Source organism: Schistocerca americana, chromosome 2, assembly GCF_021461395.2.
Source record: "Schistocerca americana isolate TAMUIC-IGC-003095 chromosome 2, iqSchAmer2.1, whole genome shotgun sequence".
Classification (NCBI taxonomy): Eukaryota; Metazoa; Arthropoda; class Insecta; order Orthoptera; family Acrididae; genus Schistocerca; species Schistocerca americana.
The window spans coordinates 844,468,585-844,494,212 of record NC_060120.1 but is presented as its reverse complement, the minus strand read 5'-3'; the positions used below and the strand labels follow the sequence as shown (position 1 = coordinate 844,494,212).

Sequence of the window (25,628 nt, the reverse complement as noted above, 5' to 3'; positions counted from 1 at the left end):
TCGATTGCACCCGTACCATATTTCTATGCACCAGGAATTGCATGGCGACAACTTTGAACGTCGTGTACAGTTCTGCCACAGGGCACAGGAGAAATCACGGGACGATGACAGATTTTTTGCACGCGTTCTATTTAGCGACGAAGTGTCATTCACCAACAGCGGTAACGTAAACCGGCATAACATGCACTACTGGGCAACGGAAAATCCACGATGGCTGCGACAAGTGGAACATCAGCGACCTTGGCGGGTTAATGTATGGTGCGGCATTATGGGAGGAAGGATAATTCACCCCCATTTTATGGACGGCAACCTAAATGGTGCCATGTACGCTGATTTCCTACGTAATGTTCTACCGATGTTACTAAAATATTGTTTCACTGCATGACAGAATGGCGATGTACTTCCGACATGATGGATGTCCGGCACGTAGCTCACGTGCGGTTGAAGCGGTATTAAATAGCATATTTCATGACAGGTGGCCCGCACGTTCACCGGATCTGACGTCCCCGATTTCTTTCTGTGGGGAAAGTTGAAGGATATTTGCTATCGTGATCCACTGATAACACCTGACAACATGCGTCAGCGCATTGTCTATGCATGTGCGAACATTACGGAAGGCGAACTACTTGCTGTTGAGAGGAATGTCGTTACAAATGCTGCCAAATGCATTGAGGTTGACGAACATCATTTTGAGCATTTATTGCAGTAATGTAGTATTTACATGCGTTCTCAGAAATGATATGTTCACAGAGGTACATGTATCACATCGGAACAACCGAAATAAAATGTTCAAACGTACCTACGTTCTGTATTTTAATTTAAAAAACCTACCTGTTACCAACAGTTCGTCTAAAATTGTGAGCCATATGTTTGTGACTGTTACAGCGCCATGTATCACGAAGCGAAAAAAGTGGTCCCACTAAAACATTCATATTTCTTTACGTACTACACGAATATGTGATAAAAATGGGGGTCCTATTTTAAAAAACGCAGTTGATATCCGTTTGACCTATGGCAGCGCCATCTAGCGGGCCAACCATAGCGCCATCTGGTTTTCCCCTTCAAGCTAGACAAGTTTCGTTCTTTGTAGTTTTTTCATTTGACGGTTATTTCGTGAGATATTGGCCTGGTCACGATCAATGGACCACCCTGTATAGCGATTATCAGTCGGAAATGCATAATAATAAGCATAAAAATAAAAGTGTTCTGCTGTTTACAGGTGACAAGCTACAGATTGCGTAGTAGATCTAGAGCTACCAAATTAACAACCAGAAGCCTCATGTGAGGCATGTAAACAAATGTATACGAATTTGTCCACCTTATTCCCAAATTTACTATGAATGTTCAACTGTATGTGAATTCCTAAGGGACCAAACTGCTTAGGTCATCGGTTCCTAGACTTACACACTACTTAAGCTAACTTATGCTAAGAACAACACGCTCACCAATGCTCGAGGGAGGACTCGAACCTCCGGCGGGAGGGGCCGCGCAGTGCGTGACATGACGCCTGTAACCGCGCGTCCACTCCGCGCGGCTTTACTATGAAACTAGAACTTTTAGACTTATCGAAAACGAACAACTTCAGCTCAGCGATAGATATCTCAACTACGTGCAGTATTCAAACTAATGTAAAATATTTGACAATAATCATTCATTTTACAAATATAAGTATTTTAAACCAAAAGTTTCTTTTAGAAGTTAACAACAATTGTTTAGAAAGAAAATAAATAAACCCACTGAACGATAGTAGAAAAGTGCTGAAGCATATCTGAATCAAAGCAAAACTACAAATGTGTCTCGCAGAAGATAGAATTCCTCTCTAAGATAAAAGTTATTAGGGTATGCCATTTTTCTTCAATATGGGAATGAAAGGACGGAAAATCTGTAGCACTGGTACGACGCAGTCTTCGCTTTGTATGTGTAATTGAGAGTTGTTCAGAGTAGCGGAGAGAAGCGTTGCGGCTTACAAAGAGCAAAAGAGAAAGAGAGAAAGAAAGAAAGAGAGAAAGAGAGAGAGAGAGAGAGAGAGAGAGAATAAAACAAGCACGTGGATGAGAAACAGGTTGGTGCGGTACGTGTAGTTCTGACCGTAATGAAAATGATACGCGATTGGGTGGGGCACTAGTGAGGCGAATGGGTGAAAAATGGACCAAGGAAGTTGCTTTCTGGATTACAAGGCATAAAAAAACGAAAAGAAAACGATGTAGAAGATACACAAATATTAGAAGAAAACTGGTCAGGTGCTAGTAGTACCCGGTACAAAGATCATTACGCATCATTATATAGACAGTTCATGCATTCCGGGAGTGGAGAATCTCGACCATTTTTGCCTGTTATCGACGTTGATACTGGCAACATATCGGTGTGAGGTATTCCAAGATTTCCAGGAATATTTTAATTTCAATAATTTAAACGTGACCTAAAGTCTTGCAGGAGGCAGGTGACCATTATTATGATAATCAGTAGTCCTCCATTCAGACTGGCTGGGTCGCAATGGTAAAAGTGAAACATCAGACTAGGAAGGATTGACTTTATTACTAATATGGCGCGTATCGGAATTTACCCATCATCAGATATCCAGGGGCGATTACTGCACATAGATATGGCGTTTCAAGTTGTGTGTGAAATAAACTTTCGCAGACCATTGGGACACAATCGGTCTGCATACAACACTGCTGACTGTTTTACTTTCAAGTTTGTCATCGGATAGCAATTGACAAAAGAAATATTTTTTCGAGAGGTATGATTACAGACTGACGATTTCCGTTTTTTTTTCTTTGATTTTACTGTGAAACCTTGCTTCTTCCCGTATTTCATGATGCTAAGCCAAGGGGAAGTACCCTATAGGTTTTGATATGTGAGTTCGCGAGTATTAACACGAGTGACATAAATGGCCGTATCTTTCGATTATATTGACTTAGAAGTTTCAATATTTTACACGGCCAAAGAGTCACATGCCTCAGTATGTAACATCAGTTTCAACTTGACACGTTTGCCCGTTCCAGAGAAAAAGTGTTTGCAACGGCCGGAGAGACAAGCAGACCGACAACAAAGCGATGCTACGTTCCGTTTGTTACCGATTCAGGTGCAAAACCCTAAAAAACAGTGGCAGCATTAATGTGTGCAGACCACGAGCGCAGTGCATGGAAAAATTTAGAGTCGTTAATCCAGGAGTGGATGATGATGTTGAACGTTATGGTAATCTGGTAGTAATGATCACAGATTTGCCATTTAGTAGGTTCAGTCGATCAGAGGCAAGGGATGCAACATGCGGCGTTTGATATCATGCCCACAAAGCTGTAGATCTCCGACCAAATCGGAAATTCTGCCTTCACTACAGCCGCAGTAAGGCTGCAGCCGCACTGCGCACCGGGTCGAGCCAGGATGCGATGCACTGGAGCTGCCAGCCCAGTCGGCACAAAGCCGCCTACCAGGGCGTTCACACTGAGCGCTGGGTAGGGCAAAATCCACTTCTCTGATTCCCTCGCTGTAAAAACACTTGCAGGTATGTAACGCTACACAACATCGTTTTATGAACTTATTTTTTCTTAGAGGCTTTACTTTCCTTGTGAAGTAAGAAAACGCGTACTTTTCATTTCGCGTGATCTTTTAGTTTTGTAACGTTTCTAAGTCGATTGTGAAGAAAGTAAGCAATTAAAACACATCAGTTTTGTCCACATCTTTTAACTACACTACTGGCCATTAAAATGCCTACACCACGAAGATGACGTGCTACAGACGTGAAATTTAACCGACAGGAAGAAGATGCTGTGATATGCAAATGATTAGCTTGTCAGAGCATTCACACAAGGTTGGCGCCGGTGGCGACACCTATAACGTGCTGACACGAGGAAAGTTTCCAACCGATTTCTCATACACGAAAGGCAGTTGACCGGCGTTGCCTGGTGAAACGTTGTTGTGATGCCTCGTGTAAGGAGGAGAAATGCGTACCATCACGTTTTCGACTTTGATAAAGATCGGATTGTTGCCTATCGCGATTCCGGTTTATCGTATCGCGACATTGCTGCTCGCGTTGGTCGAGATCCAATGACTGTTAGCAGAATATGGAATCGGACGGTTCAGCAGGGTAATACGGAACGCCGTGCTGGGAAACGGCCTCGTATCACTAGCAGTCGAGATGACAGGCATCTTATCCGCATGGCTGTAACGGATCGTGCAGCCACGTCTAGATCCCTGAGTCAACAGATGGGGACGTTTGCTAGACAACAACCATCTGCATGAACAGTTCGACGACGTTTGCAGCAGCATGGACTATCAGCTCGGAGACCATGGCTGCGGTTACCCTTGTCGCTGCATCACAGATAGGAGCGCCTGCGATGGTGTACTCAATGATGAACCTGGGTGCATGAATCGCAAAACGTCATTTTTTCGGATGAATCCAGGTTCTGTTTACAGCATAATGATGGTCGCATCCGTGTTTGGCGACATCGCGGTGAACGCACATTGGAAGCGTGTATTCGTCATCGCCATACTGGCGTATCACCCATCTTGATGGTATGGGGTGCCATTGGTTAAACTTCTCGGTCACCTCTTATTTGCACTGACGACACTTTGAACAGTGGTCGTTGCATTTCAGATGTGTTACGACCCGTGGCTCTACCCTTCATTCGATCCCTGCGAAACCCTACATTTCAGCAGTATAATGCACGACCGCATGTTGCAGGTCCTGTACGGGTCTTTCTGGATACAGAAAATATTCGACTGCTGCCCTGGCCAGCACATTCTCCAGATCTCTCACCAATTGAAAACGTCTGGTTAATGGGGGCCGAGCAACAGGCTCGTCACAATACGCCAGTCACTACTCTTGATGAACTGTGGTATCGTGTTGAACCTGCATGGGCAGCTGTACCTGTACACGCCATCCAAGCTCTGTTTGACTCAATGGCCAGGCGTATCAAGGCCATTATTTCGGCCAGAGGTGGCTGTTCTGGGTAGTGATTTCTCAGGATCTATGCACCCAAATTGCGTGAAAATGTAATCACATGTCAGTTCTAGTATAACATATTTGTCCAATGAAAACCCGTTTATCATCTGAATTTCTTCTTGGTGTAGTAATTTTAATGGCCAGTAGTGTAAGTAGCTTTACGCATGGTAATCCCATCCATTGCTTTATGTTTCGTATTCAGTGTATTCTTCTTCGACTTCTTCTTCTTTTACTCTCACTCTTTCCTTCTATTATCAATTGTAGAAGCTTATATTTGCTGTTCAGTAAAATACGTCCGAAGTATCATCGTGAAATGACTCTGATTGATGAGCTTGTGCATCTGACTTACAAATCTTGTACTGAAAAAGTGTGATGGTTTGTAGGTTCCCGTTCGCCACTTTTTCAGACCATACATTACTGCAAGTGAAATGTAGTTAAAAGTATAAAAGACCTTTAAATGGTAGTGATACTGATAGCCGCCATCAGTTAGAAATAAATGCGAGTTATTTAATGATGTCAAGGCCGCGATCATGAGCTGACTGGAGTCCGCATGGCTTGAGATTAACGTCAGACATTACAGGAAAGAAAAACGAATTACTAGCCATCATTGCTGGCCTACTGTTGCAATTTCGTATGTTTTAATCATCCATTTCGAGAAAACTCCACATATACACGAATTATTTACTCGGCGACGACTGTTTAAACTACACAATCATCTGCTATGGTCTGACAGTAGCTCACATTTTACATTATAAAAGGCAAGCAATTTTCTTCTCCATATCCTACAGTTAAGTGGAACGTATGTTTTCTTATTTGAAACCACAAGTGGTGAATATTCTGTAAATAAATTAATGTAAGTTGATACATCGCTAACGTCGGACTATAATAAAAGTTTGTGACGTCCTGCTCAATTGCTTTCGAGATGAAAAACAACTAACATACAAGGCCGCGATAACACAGCTGCTACCAAAAGCTGTTTACCACCAATCAGTCAGAGCCACCTTTCAGAACAATGCCTTCATTGCTTTATTGGTATTATTTTGAGAGTGTAATTACTTGTCCAATTTTGAAACGCAGAGGGAATAGGTTGTTAGAGACCCATCCAATTAGTATCCACTGAAACGAAAAGAATTCTCAGAGAGTTCTTATCGGTCCACGAACAACTAAAAAACTCGACTGAAAGCTTTTATTCGTATTACAGAATGAATAATAATATATTTCAGTATCTACTGGAGAACACTAAATAACAAATTTCAAAACAGAATCTACTTTCGCATGAATATTGTCTATAATGATAAGGTAAGTGAAATTAGTGCATAATCGTTGTTTTGAAGGAGACCTTCATACTGGCCGGCCGAAGTGGCCGTGCGGTTAAAGGCGCTGCAGTCTGGAGCCGCAAGACCGCTACGGTCGCAGGTTCGAATCCTGCCTCGGGCATGGATGTTTGTGATGTCCTTAGGGTAGTTAGGTTTAACTAGTTCTAAGTTGTAGGGGACTAATGACCTCAGCAGTTGAGTCCCATAGTGCTCAGAGCCATTTCAACCATTTTTTTAGACCTTCATACTGCATTTACCGTCTCCAATTCATTATACACAAGCTATTGACTTTTAACATTTGTCTGAAGAGCAAGGGAGTTTAATGCACTCCTGAGAATTCTCAGAAAGTAATAGGTCTCGTCATCATGGGCGATGTCTCGTGAGCCTTCATCCGAGCTAATTTGTCCTCCTTAGCTGCAAAAAATCTTCAATATTTTTCCCATTTGTTTTTTCTTTTCTCTTAATGATGCTGTGCTTGACAGTGGCAGGGGTGCATTGCGTAGAGCTAATGACGACCTCTCAGTATGATCTTCTTCATCTTGTGACACAGACAAATTGAAAATTCTTGAGATGTTTCATTTTGGTCAATGGTTTTGTTTCCGCTAGAAAGGAACTGCGCGTAGCTCATGGATTTAAAAAGTCTTTTAAAAAGTTTATGAGGTGAATCCAAGGCCAAGTGGAATTGAGTTTCGGTGCACTTTTCCCTGGATCACGTGACCTCAATTTGCCAAGTTTTTAAAGTTTCCTCTGTAACTGTCTCTGAAGTGTTTCCATTTGCATTTCACCGTTTTAACTGAGAGAATAATAAAATGATGTGAGAAACGGAGAGAAGATTAGGGTTTTAAGTCCCATCGACAGCGAGGTCATAAGAGGCGGATCAAAACCTTCGGATTATTTCTACAGTTGGGATGAAAATCGGCTGTGCCCTTTCAAAAGAACCATCCCGGCGTTAGGCTGGAGCGATTTAGGGAAATCACGGAAAAATTAAATTGGGCAGCTCGGACACGAATTTGAACCGTCGTCCTAGAGTAAGAGTCCAGTGAGGTAACCAGTACACCACCTCACTTGATAAGGATGTGAGAAAATATGGATCTTCAGTTCGCTGTTTCTAAGGATATATGGAAATAGATGGGCTGAGTAAATGTCTATTATACTAACAAACCTATAAACAAAACGTATATGATTGACCAATTCATACAGTACCACAGGTGTTTGCATACAGTTGTTGAAATATAAATGCATCTCCAGTAGCTGTATTTATCGAAGTCGATTAGAGACTCACACAACTGGTTTTGCAACTTCTAAGCTGCCTCTTCTGGTGCATATAATGCTGTGCCCTCTGGTATAGGGAGCTATTACAGAATGTTGTAGAGTAACAGTAGGCCTGGCTAGGCAATGTTCTTAGCCTTCTTCAATTGGTAAAATCATCCTCAATAATGAAAGTTCAGTCTATGTTAAAAACACAAACTGTGATCACTCTACCGATTAAAGTATGTTCCTGTGGGCCTGCGTCAAGCAACGGACGATGCTCTTCGTAAATGTTAGCCAGGAAAACATTGGGTCTGGAGGCGGTTACCGGACCCAATATTTTCCTGGATGACATTTGCGAGGGCACCGTCCTTTGCTGGACATAGGCTCACAGGAACGTACTTTAATCGGTAGAGTGATGACAGTTCGTGATTTTAACACAGACTGGACTTTCATTATTGATGATATTTTTACCAACTGAAGGCTATTTAATTTAGCTATATAGGAAATACTGAATAATCTTTTTCAAAAACTTTCTTCTCGTGAGACGCGTCTGTATTCAGCTGCTGAGCAATACCGACTATTGGTTGGCCCTGTATTGCGTTTGTGAACAGTCAAACTTTAATCGTAGTGAAATGCTAAATTTGAAACAATAGAAATGAATCTAATTAAATCCAAACGAAACTAACTGTGTACTCAGCGAAAATTATTCAGCTGAAACTCAATAGTGAACTACGCTCTGAAAGTTACATAACATTAAGTTCAGTATCTGATTTGAAGTATCTAAAAAATATAATACTGCCCAATTCTGAAGAGAATAACCCTTTAAGACTATCTACGTTGTTCACAGTAAATTAATCTGCTTACGTAGCACAATGCCTGCAAATTCTGACTACGTATTGTGTGCTCACAAGAATGCGAGGTGACTTCTATCCTGAAAGAAAAGTAACTTACCTCTTGCTTAGTATCCTGTTTTGTGTCTTGTGTACTGGCGTTCTCTAAAGCAAATTGAAATCAGGAAATGCAGCAACTAAAGAAAAATAATCCACTAACTACCAAATTTTTCTTTGTTTGTCAGAAACAACCTGGGCTGCGTGTGGCGCAAGATGCATTGCACACATGACAAAATATTTAAATTTTACTAAGAATGATGAAGAATGATTTTACTTTAAAGAAAAGCGTTCTAGAAAAATTAAACTATGATTATTGTGCAAAAAGACTGTACAACATCAGAAGACTCTAATAATTACGAAATTCACTCATTACAAAAATAACAGACATTTAAACCAATTGCGTTATTTACGATCTATTGAAAAAAACAGATAAAATAAACACTAATCATGAGTATGATTAGTTATTAAGAGACAAAGATTTCCTTCAATTAATAGTTCTTACCACAAAGATTTCATTCTTGGGTATGCATTGTTTACCTTGAAATATTCCTTCGAAAATTTTCTCCATCCACAGAACCGAGAAAATATCTTTAACAAAAAATTTTCATCTCCATACTAAAGTGTTCCAAACAGTTTCTTCCAGATTTATAAATATCAGATCTCCTCCTCTGAAACTCAACTGCTCGCTACTCTGCCTCTAATAAGAATGTCCTAACCCTGCACAACTGACTGGCGACGAAGCGCACCGCAGGTTACATTAAACACAGTGTCAACGATCTTACCCACTACTCGTACAGGATCCTCATGCATATTTGTCCCAGTACAGTAAACGTGAAACATTTACCATGGCAGAAAATACATGAAAACCTTACGGGCTGAGAATTTTGCCTAGACACGCCAACCTTTTGCTCTGCGGCATTCTGTTATAGCTGTCTATACCACGTTACATAGCATTATATGCAGCAGCAGAAGCAACTTATAAGTTGTGAAACCAGTTGTGTGAATCTCTAATCGACTGTGGCCTTTTGGATTTTTCAATGATCCATGGAACTCTTGAGCCCCTGACGTTTCGTCCAAGGCTACGTTGGACATTTTCGGAGGTGCTCCTGGTTGTGCTTTGAATCTTGCCGACTCACGAATCGGACGTCGAAGAGCGGCCTAAATACCGTGGAAAGTGGGCGTGGTCTGAATTTCACGTGATATCAGAGATAAACCTTGTCAAAGATAAAAATTTTTAACTATCGATTGTAGTACGTCAAAGATAAAAACTTCTCATCGATTCTGTAGCGCCACAGTCCATATATCACTGAGTTTCATGGCTTCTTCTTTTCTGTTAAAATTATCCGCATGTTTATATATTTCGATGGCTTCTCTATATAGCAGTGGTTAATAGTTCGTCATAGTACATAAAACTTCAGTTTCCGAAAATTTTACTGCATGATCACCTGATTGAAGAGCATGTTCCGCCACGGCTGATTTGTCTGTTTTCCCTAGTTGGCAAAGACTTTTATGTTCCTTCAACAGTGTATTCACACTTCTCTTTGTAGTTCCAATGTAGAACTTGCCACACGTACACGGAATCTTATACACACCACTTGCAGACAGAGGGGGACGTTTATCCTTAACGGAACGAAGTGCTTGGCCTATTTTCTTAGTTGGTTTGAAAATCGGTCGAACGTTATGTTTCCTTAGAATCTTGCCGATTTGATCCGTTACTTTTTTGATGAAGGGTAGAGAAACCGTGTTTTTCATCGCTGTGTCCCATCGTTGCCCTTAGGCCCCCTGTTATTCGGTCGCAAATCTCTATTTCCTTACTAGAGTACTCATTTTTCTCAAAAGTCTACTTTAGATGTTTTAACTCGGCGTCCAGGTGTTCCGGCGCACAAATCTTTTTAGCTCTGTCCACTAGACTTTTAATTACACCTATTTTCTGTTGTTGATGATGATTGGAATCCTTATGCAAGTATCTGTCGGGATGTGTAAGCTTCCGAAAGACTTTATGTTTCAAGCTGCGATCAGTCTGTCTCATGACGAAGACATCCAAGAAGAAGCAACTGGAATCACTCAATAGAGGAAAGTCCACTGGACCTGACGGGATACCAATTCGATTCTACACAGAGTACGCGAAAGAACTTGCCCCCCTTCCAACAGCCGTGTACCGCAAGTCTCTAGAGGAACGGAGGGTTCCAAATGATTGGAAAAGAGCACAGATAGTCCCAGTCTTCAAGAAGGGTCGTCGAGCAGATGCGCAAAACTATAGACCTATATCTCTTACGTCGATCTCTTGTAGAATTTTAGAACATGTTTTTTGCTCGCGTATCATGTCATTTCTGGAAACCCAGAATCTACTATGTAGGAATCAACATGGATTCCGGAAACAGCGATCGTGTGAGACCCAACTCGCCTTATTTGTTCATGAGACCCAGAAAATATTAGATACAGGCTCCCAGGTAGATGCTATTTTTCTTGACTTCCGGAAGGCGTTCGATACAGTTCCGCACTGTCGCCTGATAAACAAAGTAAGAGCCTACGGAATATCAGACCAGCTGTGTGGCTGGATTGAAGAGTTTTTAGCAAACAGAACACAGCATGTTGTTATCAATGGAGAGACGTCTACAGACGTTAAAGTAACCTCTGGCGTGCCACAGGGGAGTGTTATGGGACCATTGCTTTTCACAATATATATAAATGACTTAGTAGATAGTGTCGGAAGTTCCATGCGGCTTTTCGCGGATGATGCTGTAGTATACAGAGAAGTTGCTGCATTAGAAAATTGTAGCGAAATACAGGAAGATCTGCAGCGGATAGGCACTTGGTGCAGGGAGTGGCAACTGACCCTTAACATAGACAAATGTAATGTATTGCGAATACATAGAAAGAAGGATCCTTTATTGTATGATTATATGATAGCGGAACAAACACTGGTAGCAGTTACTTCTGTAAAATATCTGGGAGTATGCGTACGGAACGATTTGAAGTGGAATGATCATATAAAACTAATTGTTGGTAAGGCGGGTACCAGATTGAGATTCATTGGGAGAGTGCTTAGAAAATGTAGTCCATCAACAAAGGAGGTGGCTTACAAAACACTCGTTCGACCTATACTTGAGTATTGCTCATCAGTGTGGGATCCGTACCAGGTCGGGTTGACGGAGGAGATAGAGAAGATCCAAAGAAGAGCGGCGCGTTTCGTCACTGGGTTATTTGGTAACCGTGATAGCGTTACGGAGATGTTTAATAAACTCAAGTGGCAGACTCTGCAAGAGAGGCGCTCTGCATCGCGGTGTAGCTTGCTCGCCAGGTTTCGAGAGGGTGCGTTTCTGGATGAGGTATCGAATATATTGCTTCCCCCTACTTATACTTCCCGAGGAGATCACGAATGTAAAATCAGAGAGATTAGAGCGCGCACGGAGGCTTTCAGACAGTCGTTCTTCCCGCGAACCATACGCGACTGGAACAGGAAAGGGAGGTAATGACAGTGGCACGTAAAGTGCCCTCCGCCACACACCGTTGGGTGGCTTGCGGAGTATCAATGTAGATGTAGATGTAGATGTAGATGGATATTGCATTGTCTTTCTCCAATTCCATGGTAAACTGGATTTTTTGATTTATACTATTTAAATAACAGAAGAATTCCTCTAAAGCTTTTTTGCCATGTGACCAAAAAACAAATGTATCATCCACGTATCGATACCATCGACATGGTTTCTTACTCGCTTTTTCCAGAGCTAATTGTTCGAATTTTTCCTTGTAAAAATTAGCAATCGTAGGACTCAATGAGTTACACATGGTCACACCATCAACCTGCTCATAAAACTGATATTCCCACTGAAACTGACTAGGCCGGCCGGTGTGGCCGTGCGGTTAAAGGCGCTTCAGTCTGGAACCGCGTGACCGCTACGGTCGCAGGTTCGAATCCTGCCTCGGGCATGGATGTGTGTGATGTCCTTAGGTTAGTTAGGTTTAATTAGTTCTAAGTTCTAGGCGACTGATGACCTCAGAAGTTAAGTCGCATAGTGCTCAGAGCCAGCCAACTAGAGGTAAGGCAGTGTATGAAAAGACCAATCAAATCCGCTGGGAAAACATACGCTATGTAAACAATAACTCAGTTTTTCCAGTAGTGTTTTCATTGATGACTCTGCTTACTCTGGTTACGACGTGAAAATACTCTCTAAGCAGACAAACAAATGATTACAATTTCAGAAAAAATGAGTGATTTACTCAAAAGGAAGAGCTTCAAACATTGAGCAAGTCAATAAGGCGTTGGTCCACCTCTCGCCATTATGCAGTTGATTTAGTTGTTGCGTTTCCTGCTGAGCGGTATCGTGCCAAATTCTGCCCAATTGACGCGTTTGATGGTCAAAATCCCCGAGTTGGTTGGGAGGCCTTGCCCACAATGCTCTAAACGTTCTCAGTTGGGGAGAGACTTGGCGACCTCGCTGGCCAAGACAGAGTTCGGCAGGCACGCAGACAAGCAGTAGAAACGCTCATAAAGTGCAAGCGAGCAGCATCTTGTTGAAATGTGAGCCCAGGATGGCGTGGCATTAAGGGCAACAAAACGGGGCGTAGAGTATCGTCAATGTACCGCTGTGCTGTAAGGGTACCGCGGATGACAAGCAACTGGGTCTTGCTAAGAAAAGAAATGGCACCGCAGACCATAACCGGCGGTTGTCGGGCCGTATGGCAGGTTGGTATCCCACCATTCTCTGGGTCGACTCCAGACACGTCTTCGGGCTGGAATGTCATTGATGGGAGTAGAATTGTCTTCAGTATGAGCCCTGCTTCTGAATGATCCTCGATCACCGGTCTGAGGTGCCATTTCTTTTCATAGCACAACCCCTTCGGTTGTTATCCGTGGCATCCTTACTGCACAGCGGTACACTGACGTTAATCTACGCCCCATTTTGTTGCCCTTATTGGCTCGCCGTCCTGGGCTTACATTTCAGCAAGATAATGATCATCCGCACACTGCGAGACTTTCCGCTAATTCAATAAAATTCTTCTGGGTTTGAGGCCGCATTTTCATCTGTAAAATACCGACGTTTCGGCGCCAGTCCAATAAGCACAAGGTTAACTGAACACGAGAGATATATCCGCCTCAAATACAATACAACAAATCAGCGGTGGCAGAACAGTGCAGGATGAAGATCGAATTTCGAGAGGCCCGCGTACAGGCGAAACAGCCGTTTAGTTGGAGGAGGAAGATTAGAGAGGCTATAGAAATAGCCAAGTGACCCGACAATATGAATAGAGAAGACGGGCACCGACTTCCAGCGTCTTGGCTGCCAGCAGTGACACTTTTTTTTTTTTGTTTATTTGGCCTTTGAGTGTGTACTCAATTTAGCCATCGGCAACAGGTAGTGACAATGTACACATAATTGAATAAACAAATACAGAAATGCATATTTACAAGAATAAAAAGCTTAACTGTTACAGTTTTGTACATAATGTTTTAAAAATTGAATTGAATTGCATTGGAAAATAATTAAAAGTGTCTTGGCTTACAATTCACACCAATTCTGAAATATCTTCATCTGCAAGACATATTTATAATTACGTACACCATTAAAACCTACAGATTGTAACCAGTACTCTTGATGAAGTTAACTATTACTTTATATAGACGAACGTCTTTAGTACACAGAAGAGAAGAAGCTGATTGAGGAAGATGGTAGCCCATACTCAGCAATGTCTTCAGAAAGACCAACCGTTCACGGTCAAATTTGGGGCACATAAATGTGGTTGACATCAGCTTCCGACTCAGGATCACACTCACATGTTGGTGAACTGTGAACGTTGATCCGATGTAGATGTTGTGGGAAAGAGGCATGATTGAAGCGGAGTCTTATGATGGTAGAAATCGTGGATCGGCCCAGATGTGTCCTCATGAACCACGGCTGTGAAGGAATCCGAGGTTGTAGCGCTGCGTAATAACCGCCTTTTGTCTGTTGAGAAACGTTCCACATTTCCTGCCATTGTTGTCTTGCGTGATCCTTGACTTCACGTAAGAAGTCTGTATAAGGAAGGTGCAGATCCAGGACGGTGCCTAAGGTTGCCGCTTGTTTGGCTAATGCGTCAACTTCATCATTATAGAGGATACCAGAGTGGGAAGGTACCCACAACAAATGGATCGTCCGGCTCGTGCGTGTGCAGCGAATATATTCAGATATCACATCCAAGGTATAACTGTTGGTTGTTTTGTTCCATCGACTGTACTGAATGTTTTTAAGAACGCTTTGCGAGTCAGATACTATCAATATCTTGGGGAAGGAAGTGCTAGAGACAAACTTAAGCGCTTCCAAAACTGCCACTGTCTCCGCCGTAAAAATAGAAGTGCTCGAAGGCAGTTTGAAGGTTCTGCGGATCTGGATCTGAGGACAGAAAAAAGCGCATCCTGTACACTCTCCTTGCGGAATTTTGGAGCCGTCGGTATATACACAGAGAAAACCCGGACCTTGTGCTTGAACGAGACGATTGAAGCCAACGTTGACATTAGTACTGTCCAGCCAGGTCGTATTTAAATAATTGACTGGGATCTGGGAGCAGAGCGTTTGAAGATCGTATTCAAAAACAGGTAGATGAGGTAGATGCGCTGAACGCCGTGTAGAATGTATGACAGGTGACCAAGTGTCAAAGCACTTTATTCCTTCCGTGGGATGCAATCCACAGTCGATAAATGCAATCTCTACTTTGGTAGACGGAACTATCCATAATGGCCATGCCTTGAATGTAGAATTTGTCCGATAACATTTGGCGCCTAGTGCTCAAGGGCATCTCCCCTGCTTCTATTAAAAGGGCGTTGGTGGGCGTCGATCGCATGGCTCCAAGACAGGTACGAATGGCTCTATATTGAAGAGTATCTAATTTGGAGAGATGAATCTTTGACGCAGTGTGGTAGAATTGACAGCCATAGTCTAATCGAGATCGAATTATTCCTCGGTACACGGTGAGTAAAACACTCTGGTGCGCTCCCCACCAGACACGAGTGAGTGATCTGATTACATTTAAACCTTCTTCACACTTGGTAACGGTGGATCGGATGTGGAGCGCCCAGCTTAACCGAGAGTCAAAAATCATCCCCAGAAATCGAACGTGAGATTTTATTTGGAAGGTGTACTTGCCACCGGTAATGTGATCTTCAGTGCGAGCTGTCGTCGACTTGGAGAAGGGAACGACTGCTGATTTCTCAGCCGAGATCTCCAGCCCATTGTGAGAGAGCCACTCATCGATGTGTGCGATGGTTGTGGTTAATGCCCTTTTGGCCTGAAGATATGAAGCAGCAGTAGAATAAACACATATATCATCAGCATACTGTAGGGTTTTTGTGGGGGGAGTAAGTATGCGTTCTAGGTCGTGCGTATATAGAGTATACAGGAGAGGACTTAAAATTGCACCTTGCGGCAAGCCCTGGGAGACATAAAAAGGTTCGATCATGGTACCTTTGAAACGGACGTAGATCGTTCTTTGAGTAATCAGGGTACTGATACCGTAGATCATCCGTGAAGGAATTCCGAATCCTGCCAGCTTGTCCAAGAGTATCGGTATTTGTACGTGATCATATGCACCCTCAACGTCAAGAAAAGCTGCCACTACTGTCTCTTTCGTTTGAAAGGCTGACGTGATATCCATATTAAGCAAAAACAGGTTATCCCTGGTCCCTTTGCCTTTTCTGAAGCCGTATTGATTCCGAGGCAACAAATTACTTTTTTCAAGCCACCATTCTTGTCTTCTTTCTACCATTCGCTCCAGTGTTTTTGCAACACACAACGACAAGGTAATAGGTCTATAATTAGTACCGACATTTGGATCTTTACCACTTTTGAGAATTGGAATTATTACTTGCGTCTTCCATGTTGATATGAGGTCTTTCTTCATCCAGTACTGATTAAAAATGTTCAAGAGAAAGTCTTTCGCTTCTATAGGCAGGTGTGCAAGCATAGAGTAGTGTATATGATCAATGCCAGGGCAACTGTCGCTCGATACTTTAATAGCTTCGTTGAGTTCTTCTTTAGAGAAAGGACGAAGGAGAACATGATAGCGGTCTTCTTCAGCAGGGAACCGATGGTTTAAAAATGACACCGTGGGAGGAGCGATTGTACCTATGAATTCCTCTAACCAGGCCGTGGTAGCAGGGGGGGGGGGGAGGAAGACAGTCTTCTTGTTATAAATGCTTTTATTTTATGCCAGATGCTTGCCATACTGGTTTCATTATTTAGGGACAGGCAAAATTATTTCCAACTGCCCTTTTTGTTTTTCTTCAGGAATTTGTTAACTCGCGCATTCACTTTTTGCACAGCCAAGAAGTTGTCCAATGAAGGATTCTGACTATAGGTTTTCAAGGCGAGTCGTCGCTTCGCAATTTCCCGAGAGCATTCAGAATTCCACCAAGGAGGAGAACGGTGCTTCATTACTGTAAACTCTTTTTTCTTAGGGATGCTGATGCCAGCTGCGACGTTCATAGCATTGAGTAGAACTGGGTATGCATCTTCGTCCCGTAAGTCACGTCTCATATTTGCGAGTGCCCGCCGAACCGTTTCCTGATAAGAGGCCCAATTGGCTTCCTTGATTTTCCACGTACTATTAGAGTAGCAGATGTGTGTAGTATAGACGTTGATGTTAATGTGAAACTCTATTGGGAGATGATCGGATCCCATTGAATCCTTTTTAACGCACCAATTAGATATTTCAGTAAAGCAGGAGGTGCAAAGAGTTATATCAACTGCGGAGGGTCTACGGAGAGGTGAAGTTATCATAGTAGGAGAGCAATCGTTGGTATCACTAGGTTATTATCTTCGATAACGCTTATCAAGGTCCTGCCGTTCCCGTCTGTCACGTCTCCTCCCCACGCTACATGGTGGGCATTCACGTCTCCAGCTGGGATAAAGGGAGGACGAAGCTGACTTATTAATTGTCTCCAGTCACCTTCCACGATACTGTGGTGGGGAGCGTTATACAACGAGACAACTGTAAAGGTTTTGTGGGCAGTTCGTATCTCCACAGCAACTAATTCAAGGTTGGTGACAGGTACGTGTAACGAGTGTGGACGATGCGGCAGCGAAATTTTTACCAGTATAGCTACGCCGCCCCACCCATCGAGACGGTCTTCCCTTACTATAGAATAATTTTGAAAGCGAACAGTTCGTTCGAATTTGAACCAAGTTTCACATAACAGAACGATATCAGGCTGACTTACGAACAGTTCTCGTTGCAAGCTTTCTCTATTAGAATTAGCCGATCTCGCATTCCACTGCAGTACTTTTAAAGCCGCCATAATTTAGGGAACCCCCCCATGAACCATGGACCTTGGCGTTGGTGGGGAGGCTTGCGTGCCTCAGCGATACAGATGGCAGTACCGTAGGTGCAACCACAACGGAGGGGTATCTGTTGAGAGGCCAGACAAACATGTGGTTCCTGAAGAGGAGCAGCGGCCTTTTCAGTAGTTGCAGGGGCAACAGTCTGGATGATTGACTGATCTGGCCTTGTAACATTAACCAAAACGGCCTTGCTGTGCTGGTACTGCGAACGGCTGAAAGCAAGGGGAAACTACAGCCGTAATTTTTCCCGAGGACATGCAGCTTTACTGTATGATTAAATGATGATGGCGTCCTCTTGGGTAAAATATTCCGGAGGTAAAATAGTCCCCCATTCGGATCTCCGGGCGGGGACTACTCAAGAGGACGTCGTTATCAGGAGAAAGAAAACTGGCGTTCTACGGATCGGAGCGTGGAATGTCAGATCCCATAATCGGGCAGGTAGGTTAGAAAATTTTAAAAGGGAAATGGATAGGTTAAAGTTAGATATAGTGAGAATTAGTGAAGTTCGGTGGCAGGAGGAACAAGACTTTTGGTCAGGTGAGTACAGGGTTATAAATACAAAATCAAATAGGGGTAATGCAGGAGTAGGTTTAATATGAATAAAAAAATAGGAGTGCGGGTTAGCTACTACAAACAGCATAGTGAACGCATTATTGTGGCCAAGAGAGAAACAAAGCCCATGCCTACTACAGTGGTACAAGTTTATATGCCAACTAGCTCTGCAGATGATGAAGAAATAGATGAAATGTATGACGAGATAAAAGAAATTATTCAGATAGTGAAGGGAGACGAAAATTTAATAGTCATGGGTGATTGGAATTCGTCAGTAGGAAAAGGGAGAGAAGGAAACATAGTAGGTGAATATGGATTGGGGGGAAGAAATGAAAGAGGAAGCCGCCTTGTAGAATTTTGCACAGAGCATAACTTAATCATAGCTAACACTTGGTTCAAGAATCATAAAAGAAGGTTGTATACCTGGAAGAATCCTGGAGATACTAAAAGGTATCAGATAGATTATATAATGGTAAGACAGAGATTTAGGAACCAGGTTTTAAATTGTAAGGCATTTCCAGGGGCAGATGTGGATTCTGACCACAATCTATTGGTTATGAACTGCAGACTGAAACTGAAGAAGCTGCAAAAAGGTGGGAATCTAAGGAGATGGGACCTGGATAAACTGAAAGAACCAGAGGTTGTAGAGAGTTTCAGGGAGAGCATAAGGGAACAATTGACAGGAATGGGGGAAAGAAATACAGTAGAAGAAGAATGGGTAGCACTGAGAGATGAAGCAGTGAAGGCAGCAGACGATCAAGTAGGTAAAAAGGCGAGGGCTAATAGAAATCCTTGGGTAACAGAAGAAATATTAAATTTAATTGATGAAAGGAGAAAATATAAAAATGCAGTAAATGAAGCAGGCAAAAAGGAATACAAACGTCTCAAAAATGAGATCGACAGGAAGTGCAAAATGGCTAAGCAGGGATGGCTAGAGGACAAATGTAAGGACGTAGAGGCTTGTCTCACTAGGGGTAAGATAGATACTGCCTACAGGAAAATTAAAGAGACCTTTGGAGAGAAGAGAACCACTTGTATGAATATCAAGAGCTCAGATGGCAACCCAGTTCTAAGCAAAGAAGGGAAGGCAGAAAGGTGGAAGGAGTATATAGAGGGTTTATACAAGGGCAATGTACTTGAGGACAATATTATGGAAATGGAAGAGGATGTAGATGAAGACGAAATGGGAGATAAGATACTGCGTGAAGAGTTTGACAGAGCACTGAAAGACCTGAGTCGAAACAAGGTCCCGGGAGTAGACAACATTCCATTAGAACTACTGATGGCCTTGGGAGAGCCAGTCATGACAAAACTCTACCATCTGGTGAGCAAGATGTATGAGACAGGCGAAATACCCTCGGACTTCAAGAAGAATATAATAATTCCAATCCCAAAGAAAGCAGGTGTTGACAGATGTGAAAATTACCGAACTATCAGTTTAATAAGTCACAGCTGCAAAATAGTAACGCGAATTCTTTACGGACGAATGGAAAATCTGGTAGAAGCGGAGCTCGGGGAAGATCAGTTTGGATTCCGTAGAAATGTTGGAACACGTGAGGTAATACTAACCTTACGACTTATCTTAGAAGAAAGATTAAGAAAAGGCAAACCTACGTTTCTAGCATTTGTAGACTTAGAGAATGCTTTTGACAATGTTAACTGGAATACTCTCTTTCAAACTCTGAAGGTGGCAGGTATAATATACAGGGAGCGAAAGGCTATTTACAATTTGTACAGAAATCAGATGGCAGTTATAAGAGTCGAGGGGCATGAAAGGGAAGCAGTGGTTGGGAAAGGAGTGAGACAGGGTTGTAGCCTGTCCCCGATGTTATTCAATCTGTATATTGAGCAAGCAGTAAAGGAAACAAAAGAAAAATTCGGAGTAGGTATTAAAATTCATGGAGAAGAAGTAAAAACTTTGAGGTTCGCCGATGACATTGCAATTCTGTCAGAGACAGCAAAGGACTTGGAAGAGCAGTTGAACGGAATGGACAGTGTCTTGAAAGGAGGATATAAGATGAACATCAACAAAAGCAAAACGAGGATAATGGAATGTAGTCAAATTAAATCGGGTGATGCTGAGGGAATTAGATTAGGAAATGAGACACTTAAAGTAGTAAAGGAGTTTTGCTATTTAGGGAGTAAAATAACTGATGATGGTCGAAGTAGAGAGGATATAAAATGTAGACTGGCAATGGCAAGGAAATCGTTTCTGAAGAAGAGAAATTTGTTAACATCGAGTATAGATTTAAGTGTCAGGAAGTCGTTTCTGAAAGTATTTGTATGGAGTGTAGCCAGGTATGGAAGTGAAACATGGACGATGACTAGTTTGGACAAGAAGAGAATAGAAGCTTTTGAAATGTGGTGCTACAGAAGAATGCTGAAGATAAGGTGGGTGGATCACATAACTAATGAGGAAGTATTGAATAGGATTGGGGAGAAGAGAAGTTTGTGGCACAACTTGACTAGAAGAAGGGATCGGTTGGTAGGACATGTTTTGAGGCATCAAGGGATCACAAATTTAGCATTGGAGGGCAGCATGGAGGGTAAAAATCGTAGAGGGAGACCAAGAGATCAATACACTAAGCAGATTCAGAAGGATGTAGGTTGCAGTAGGTACTGGGAGATGAAGAAGCTTGCACAGGATAGAGTAGCATGGAGAGCTGCATCAAACCAGTCTCAGGACTGAAGACCACAACAACAACAACAATTTAGGGAGAGAGAGATTTAAATATGCCAGTAACGAGGTACCGGATATCGGAATTGTTCATAGCACTATTTCGTCTCATGTTTTGCATGACAATATCAATCACATTTATTATCTTATCTATAAGTTTAGCATGACCTTGAGGCTGTCGTTGATTCGGCGCTTGTGGGGTTGCTAATCTGTGAGCAGCAGGCTGGTATGGATTTTGGCTGATAGGAGTGAATGAATGTTGCATGGGATACAACAGGCTGCGGTACTGAGACCACTCACGAACGTTACTTTGGTTGTTTACTTGCGCCTGCCGCCGGGGAGGCCGGTATATTAGCACAGCCACCTCTGGAGCCAAGACGCCGTCCATCTACTCCAAACAGGAACCCATGTCCGCGCATTGACAACAAGGTTCGTTGACTGCTAGCTCTCGCCCGACTCAACCACCCTGTTCCACTGTTGGCCACGCGAACTTGCATCTCCGCCCTTACAGCTCTCGCCCATCTCAGTTGCTCCCTTCTTGTCCTTCCACAGTGGCTCTGCACGGACTGCCTTCCTCTCCGGCCAAGGCTTCACACAGCTCGAGCGTGGCGACCTCTGACTGACTGGGTGGCAGTAAGACTCATCGCAACGGACGGAAATGCAGTCTGTCGTAACTCACGGCACACTTGTTCTAAACGACACATCCATTTATTATATTCCAAACAAGTTCTACATTTAAAAAAATAATTTATTCTCTGATACTATGAAGACCAAGAATGAAATGTTTAGATTAAAAAGAGCGTAAGACAGGGATGTAGTCTTTCGCTCCTACCGCTCGATCTATACATCGAAAAAGCAATAATAGAAATAAGATATAGGCTCAGGAGTGGAATTAAAATTCATAGTGAAAGGATATCAGTGATATGATTCGCTGGTGACGTTGCTATTCTCAGCGAAAGCGTAGAAGAATTACATGATCTACTGAATGGAATGAACAGCCTAATGAGTGTAGAATATGAACTGACAAGGGAACCTCCCCATCGCACCCCGGTCAGATTTAGTTATAAGTTGTCACAGTGGACAGGCCTTGAAAAACTGAACACAGGTCAATCGAGAAAACAGGAAGAAGTTGTGTGGAACTATGAAAAAATAAGCAAAATATACAAACTGAGTAGTCCATGCGCAAGATAGGCAACATCAAGGATTCTGTTAACTCAGGAGCGCCGTGGTCCCGTGGTTAGCGTGAGCAGCTGCGGAACTAGAGGTCCTCGGTTGAAGTCTTCCCTCGAGTGAAAAATTTACTTCCTTTATTTTCGCAAAGTTATGATCTGTCCATTCGTTCATTGACGTCTCTGTTCACTGTAATAAGTTTAGCGTCTGTGTTTTGCGACCGCACTGCAAAACCGTGCGATTAGTAGACGAAAGGACGTGCCTCTCCAATGGGAACCGAAAACATTTGATCGCAAGGTCATAGGTCAACCGATTCCTCCATAGGAACACACGTCTGATATATTCTATACGACACTGGTGACCGCATGGGCGTCACATGACAGGAATATGTTGTCGACCCACCTAACTTGTGCACTTGGCGAATGGGTAAAAAGATTCTTCTACCTTGCCCGATTTAGGTTTTCTTGTGGATGTTTCGATGTTTCTTTAGGTGTAGCGTCCCCATACTATGGCGCAGTTACCTCGCATCGGACGGACGGACGGACAGATAATAATTGTCTGAAAATAAAAAATTAAACTTTTCACTCGAGGGAAGACTTGAACCAAGGATCTCTCGTCCCGCAGCTGCTCACGCTAACCACGGGACCACGGCGCTCCTGAGCTTAGACTGTCCTTGATGTTGCTTATCTTGCGTATGGACTACTCAGTTTGTATATTTTGCTTATTTTTTTCATAGTTCCACACAACTTCTTCCTGTTTTCTCGATTGATCTGTGTTCAGTTTTTCAAGGCCTATCCACTGTGCCAACTTATAACTTAATCTGAGGGGGGTGTGATGGGGAGGTTCCCTTGTGAGAGTAAATCGAAGAAAGACGAAAGTAATGAGAAGTAGCAGAAATGAGAATAGCGAGAAACTTAACGTCAGAATTGATGGTCAGGAAGTAAGTGAAGTTAAGGAATTCTTCTACCTAGTCATGACAGACAGAGCAGGACGACATAAAAAGCAGACTGGCACTGATAAAAAGGGCATTTCTGCCCAAGAGTAGTCTACTAGTGTCAAACATAGAGCTAAATTTGAGGAAGAAGCACAGCACTGTATGCTACAAAAACATGGACTGTGAGAAAAACGGAACAATAGAGAATCTAAGGATTTGAGATGAACCTCTACAGAGGAGTGTAGAAAATTAGGTGGACTGATAAGGTAAAGAACGGGGAGATTTTGTGCAGAATACCTCAAAATATGCTCATGTGAGTTATCATTTTTTTCAGCCGTCCCCTTCAATTACACTAAAGTACAAATAAACTAGCTGGCATAAACAGGATATTTCACTATGACGATGCGTGGGAATCAGTGACGCAGCATGCAGGCTGCGAGCACAAAGAACTATCCTGTCGTTGGACAATCCCACCATAATAACATCTCGTAATACTGTCAAAAACGCGTTGGCGATGTGTGCTCTAGCATTTCCCTCCCTGAAATAACTTTCTTTTCCTCAGTTATTAGATCTCTGAGGAAAGGCTGCAATATATTGTTCGCGTGCCTACCAGAACTAGGCGGAAAAAAAAATTGTTGCAGTAATTTATATTACACTAATTACTGACCACAGTCAGATTTTTACATAATATAAATCCTCTACATGTAACTGATGAGGATTTTCAAAACTACAGCGTTTGCTTGGACCAGTGCTGTTTAAAATATGCCGTATGTAAATGATCCAGTAGAAAGCGATGGATGCTCTTTAAGGCTGTTCGCAGATGATGTGATTATCTATAACAAAATAGCAACGCCAGAAGGCAGTAGCGATTTTCAGAATGACGTTCACAGCAGTCTAATCAGTGGTTCAGGCTCTAGCAGTTGACCCTGAACGTAAATAACTGTAACTAGTTGCGCATACGTAGGACAAGAAAGCCACTACAGTACAACTACACTATTCGTGAGAGACTGCTGGAAACGATATCTAGGAGTAACTATCCAGAGGGACGTTTAGTAGAATGGTAGCATAAAACAATTGGAAGGAAAAGTGCGTGTCAGGCTGATATTCATGCGAATGTAGCTCACCCACGAAGGAAGTGGCTCATAATGCACTTCTTTGACCGATACTTGAGCGTTGTTCATCAATATAGGACCCTGACCAGGTAGGAACTGATAGAAGAGAGAGAGATTATTAGCCCATGCTTTATTTAAGACATTATTATTTATGTGTGCAGGTTCAATAATTCATAATTTAAAGGATTCTCAGGATATTCGTTTTATAGGCTCAATGTTAATTTTATACCTTTAACTTCTGTTTGTTTTAATGATTCTAGTTTATCTTTGTGTGGTATACCTTTTTTGGCAGGGTTTTATTCAAAGGACTTGATTCTTGAAATGGTTTGTTTAAGATGAATTAATTGTTTAATTTATTTTTCTTTATTTTTTTCTACTGGCTTAACTGTTTCTTATTCTTTTCGTTTATTTTATTATTCGATATCTGGGGATAATAATTTTTATTCTAGATTTTCGTTTGATGATAAGGGTTATTATATTTCGTTTGGTATGATTGGTTTATTGTTTGTTGCTGTTTTTGGTGGTAGTCTTTTATCTTGATTAATTTTTCCTTTTCCTCATATGATTGCTTTACCTTATTATTTAAAGTTTTAGACTATTACAGTTGTTGTTTTAGGTGCTTATTTGGGTTATCTTATTTCTAAGTTTGATTTTTCACATAATTTGTTTTCTTTAAGTATGCTTCCTTTTGTTAGATTTGCTGGTTCTATATGATTTATACCTTTTCTTTCAACTAAGTTTGTTAGATATATTCCTTTAAAGTTAGGTTATTATTCATCGAAATCATTTGATTATGGTTGAGGTGAGTTATTTGGTGGCCATGGTTTATATAGATTATTTATTTATTTAATTGGACATATTCAGGGTTGATATGATTCTAATTTCAAGATTTATCTTTTAACTTTTATTTTTTGAATATTTATTTTAGTGATGTTGTTTTTCGTGTACTTAAATAGCTTATAATTAGAGCGTGACACTGAAGATGTTAAGGAAGTATTTTTACTTTTAGGTATTTATAAATATAGATATATTATTTTTACAGTGAAAATGTAATGTTTTATTTAAACTATATAAATTTTAGAAATGTTAACGGAGTTTAACCGCTAATATAAAAAGTTAGCAGCTTTCATATTGGCTTTACATTTCCTTAATTCGAACTTTATAGTTCAATTATATTATTAACAGTAATACGCCTCTTTTTGGCTTCAATTAATAATTTCGTCATGGGATTGTTTAGTCAGTGCCAGAACGTTACCCGGATCCTCAACAAACTACATTGGGAGACGTTACAAGAGACGCGTTGCGCATCATGGATAGGTTCACAACTGAAATTTCGAGAAAGCGCTTTCCGAGAAGAGTCTGACAGCATATACACCTCGCGTGATGACTACGGCGAGAAAATTAGAGAAATAAGAGCCAATACAGAGGCGTACCGACAATTATTTTTCGCGCTAGCAGTATGTGACT

The 25,628-nt window shown here is 41.9% G+C and overlaps 2 protein-coding genes across 2 annotated transcripts in view; both read left to right on the top strand.

The window, feature by feature from the left end:
- Window positions 1-25,628, top strand: part of LOC124595640 (dehydrogenase/reductase SDR family member 11-like) — a 47,783-nt gene that overhangs the window by 8,803 nt on the left and 13,352 nt on the right. The gene's annotated exons all lie outside the window — the stretch shown is intronic.
- LOC124594482 (farnesol dehydrogenase-like) overlaps window positions 1-25,628 on the top strand; it is a 34,951-nt gene that overhangs the window by 8,722 nt on the left and 601 nt on the right. The gene's annotated exons all lie outside the window — the stretch shown is intronic.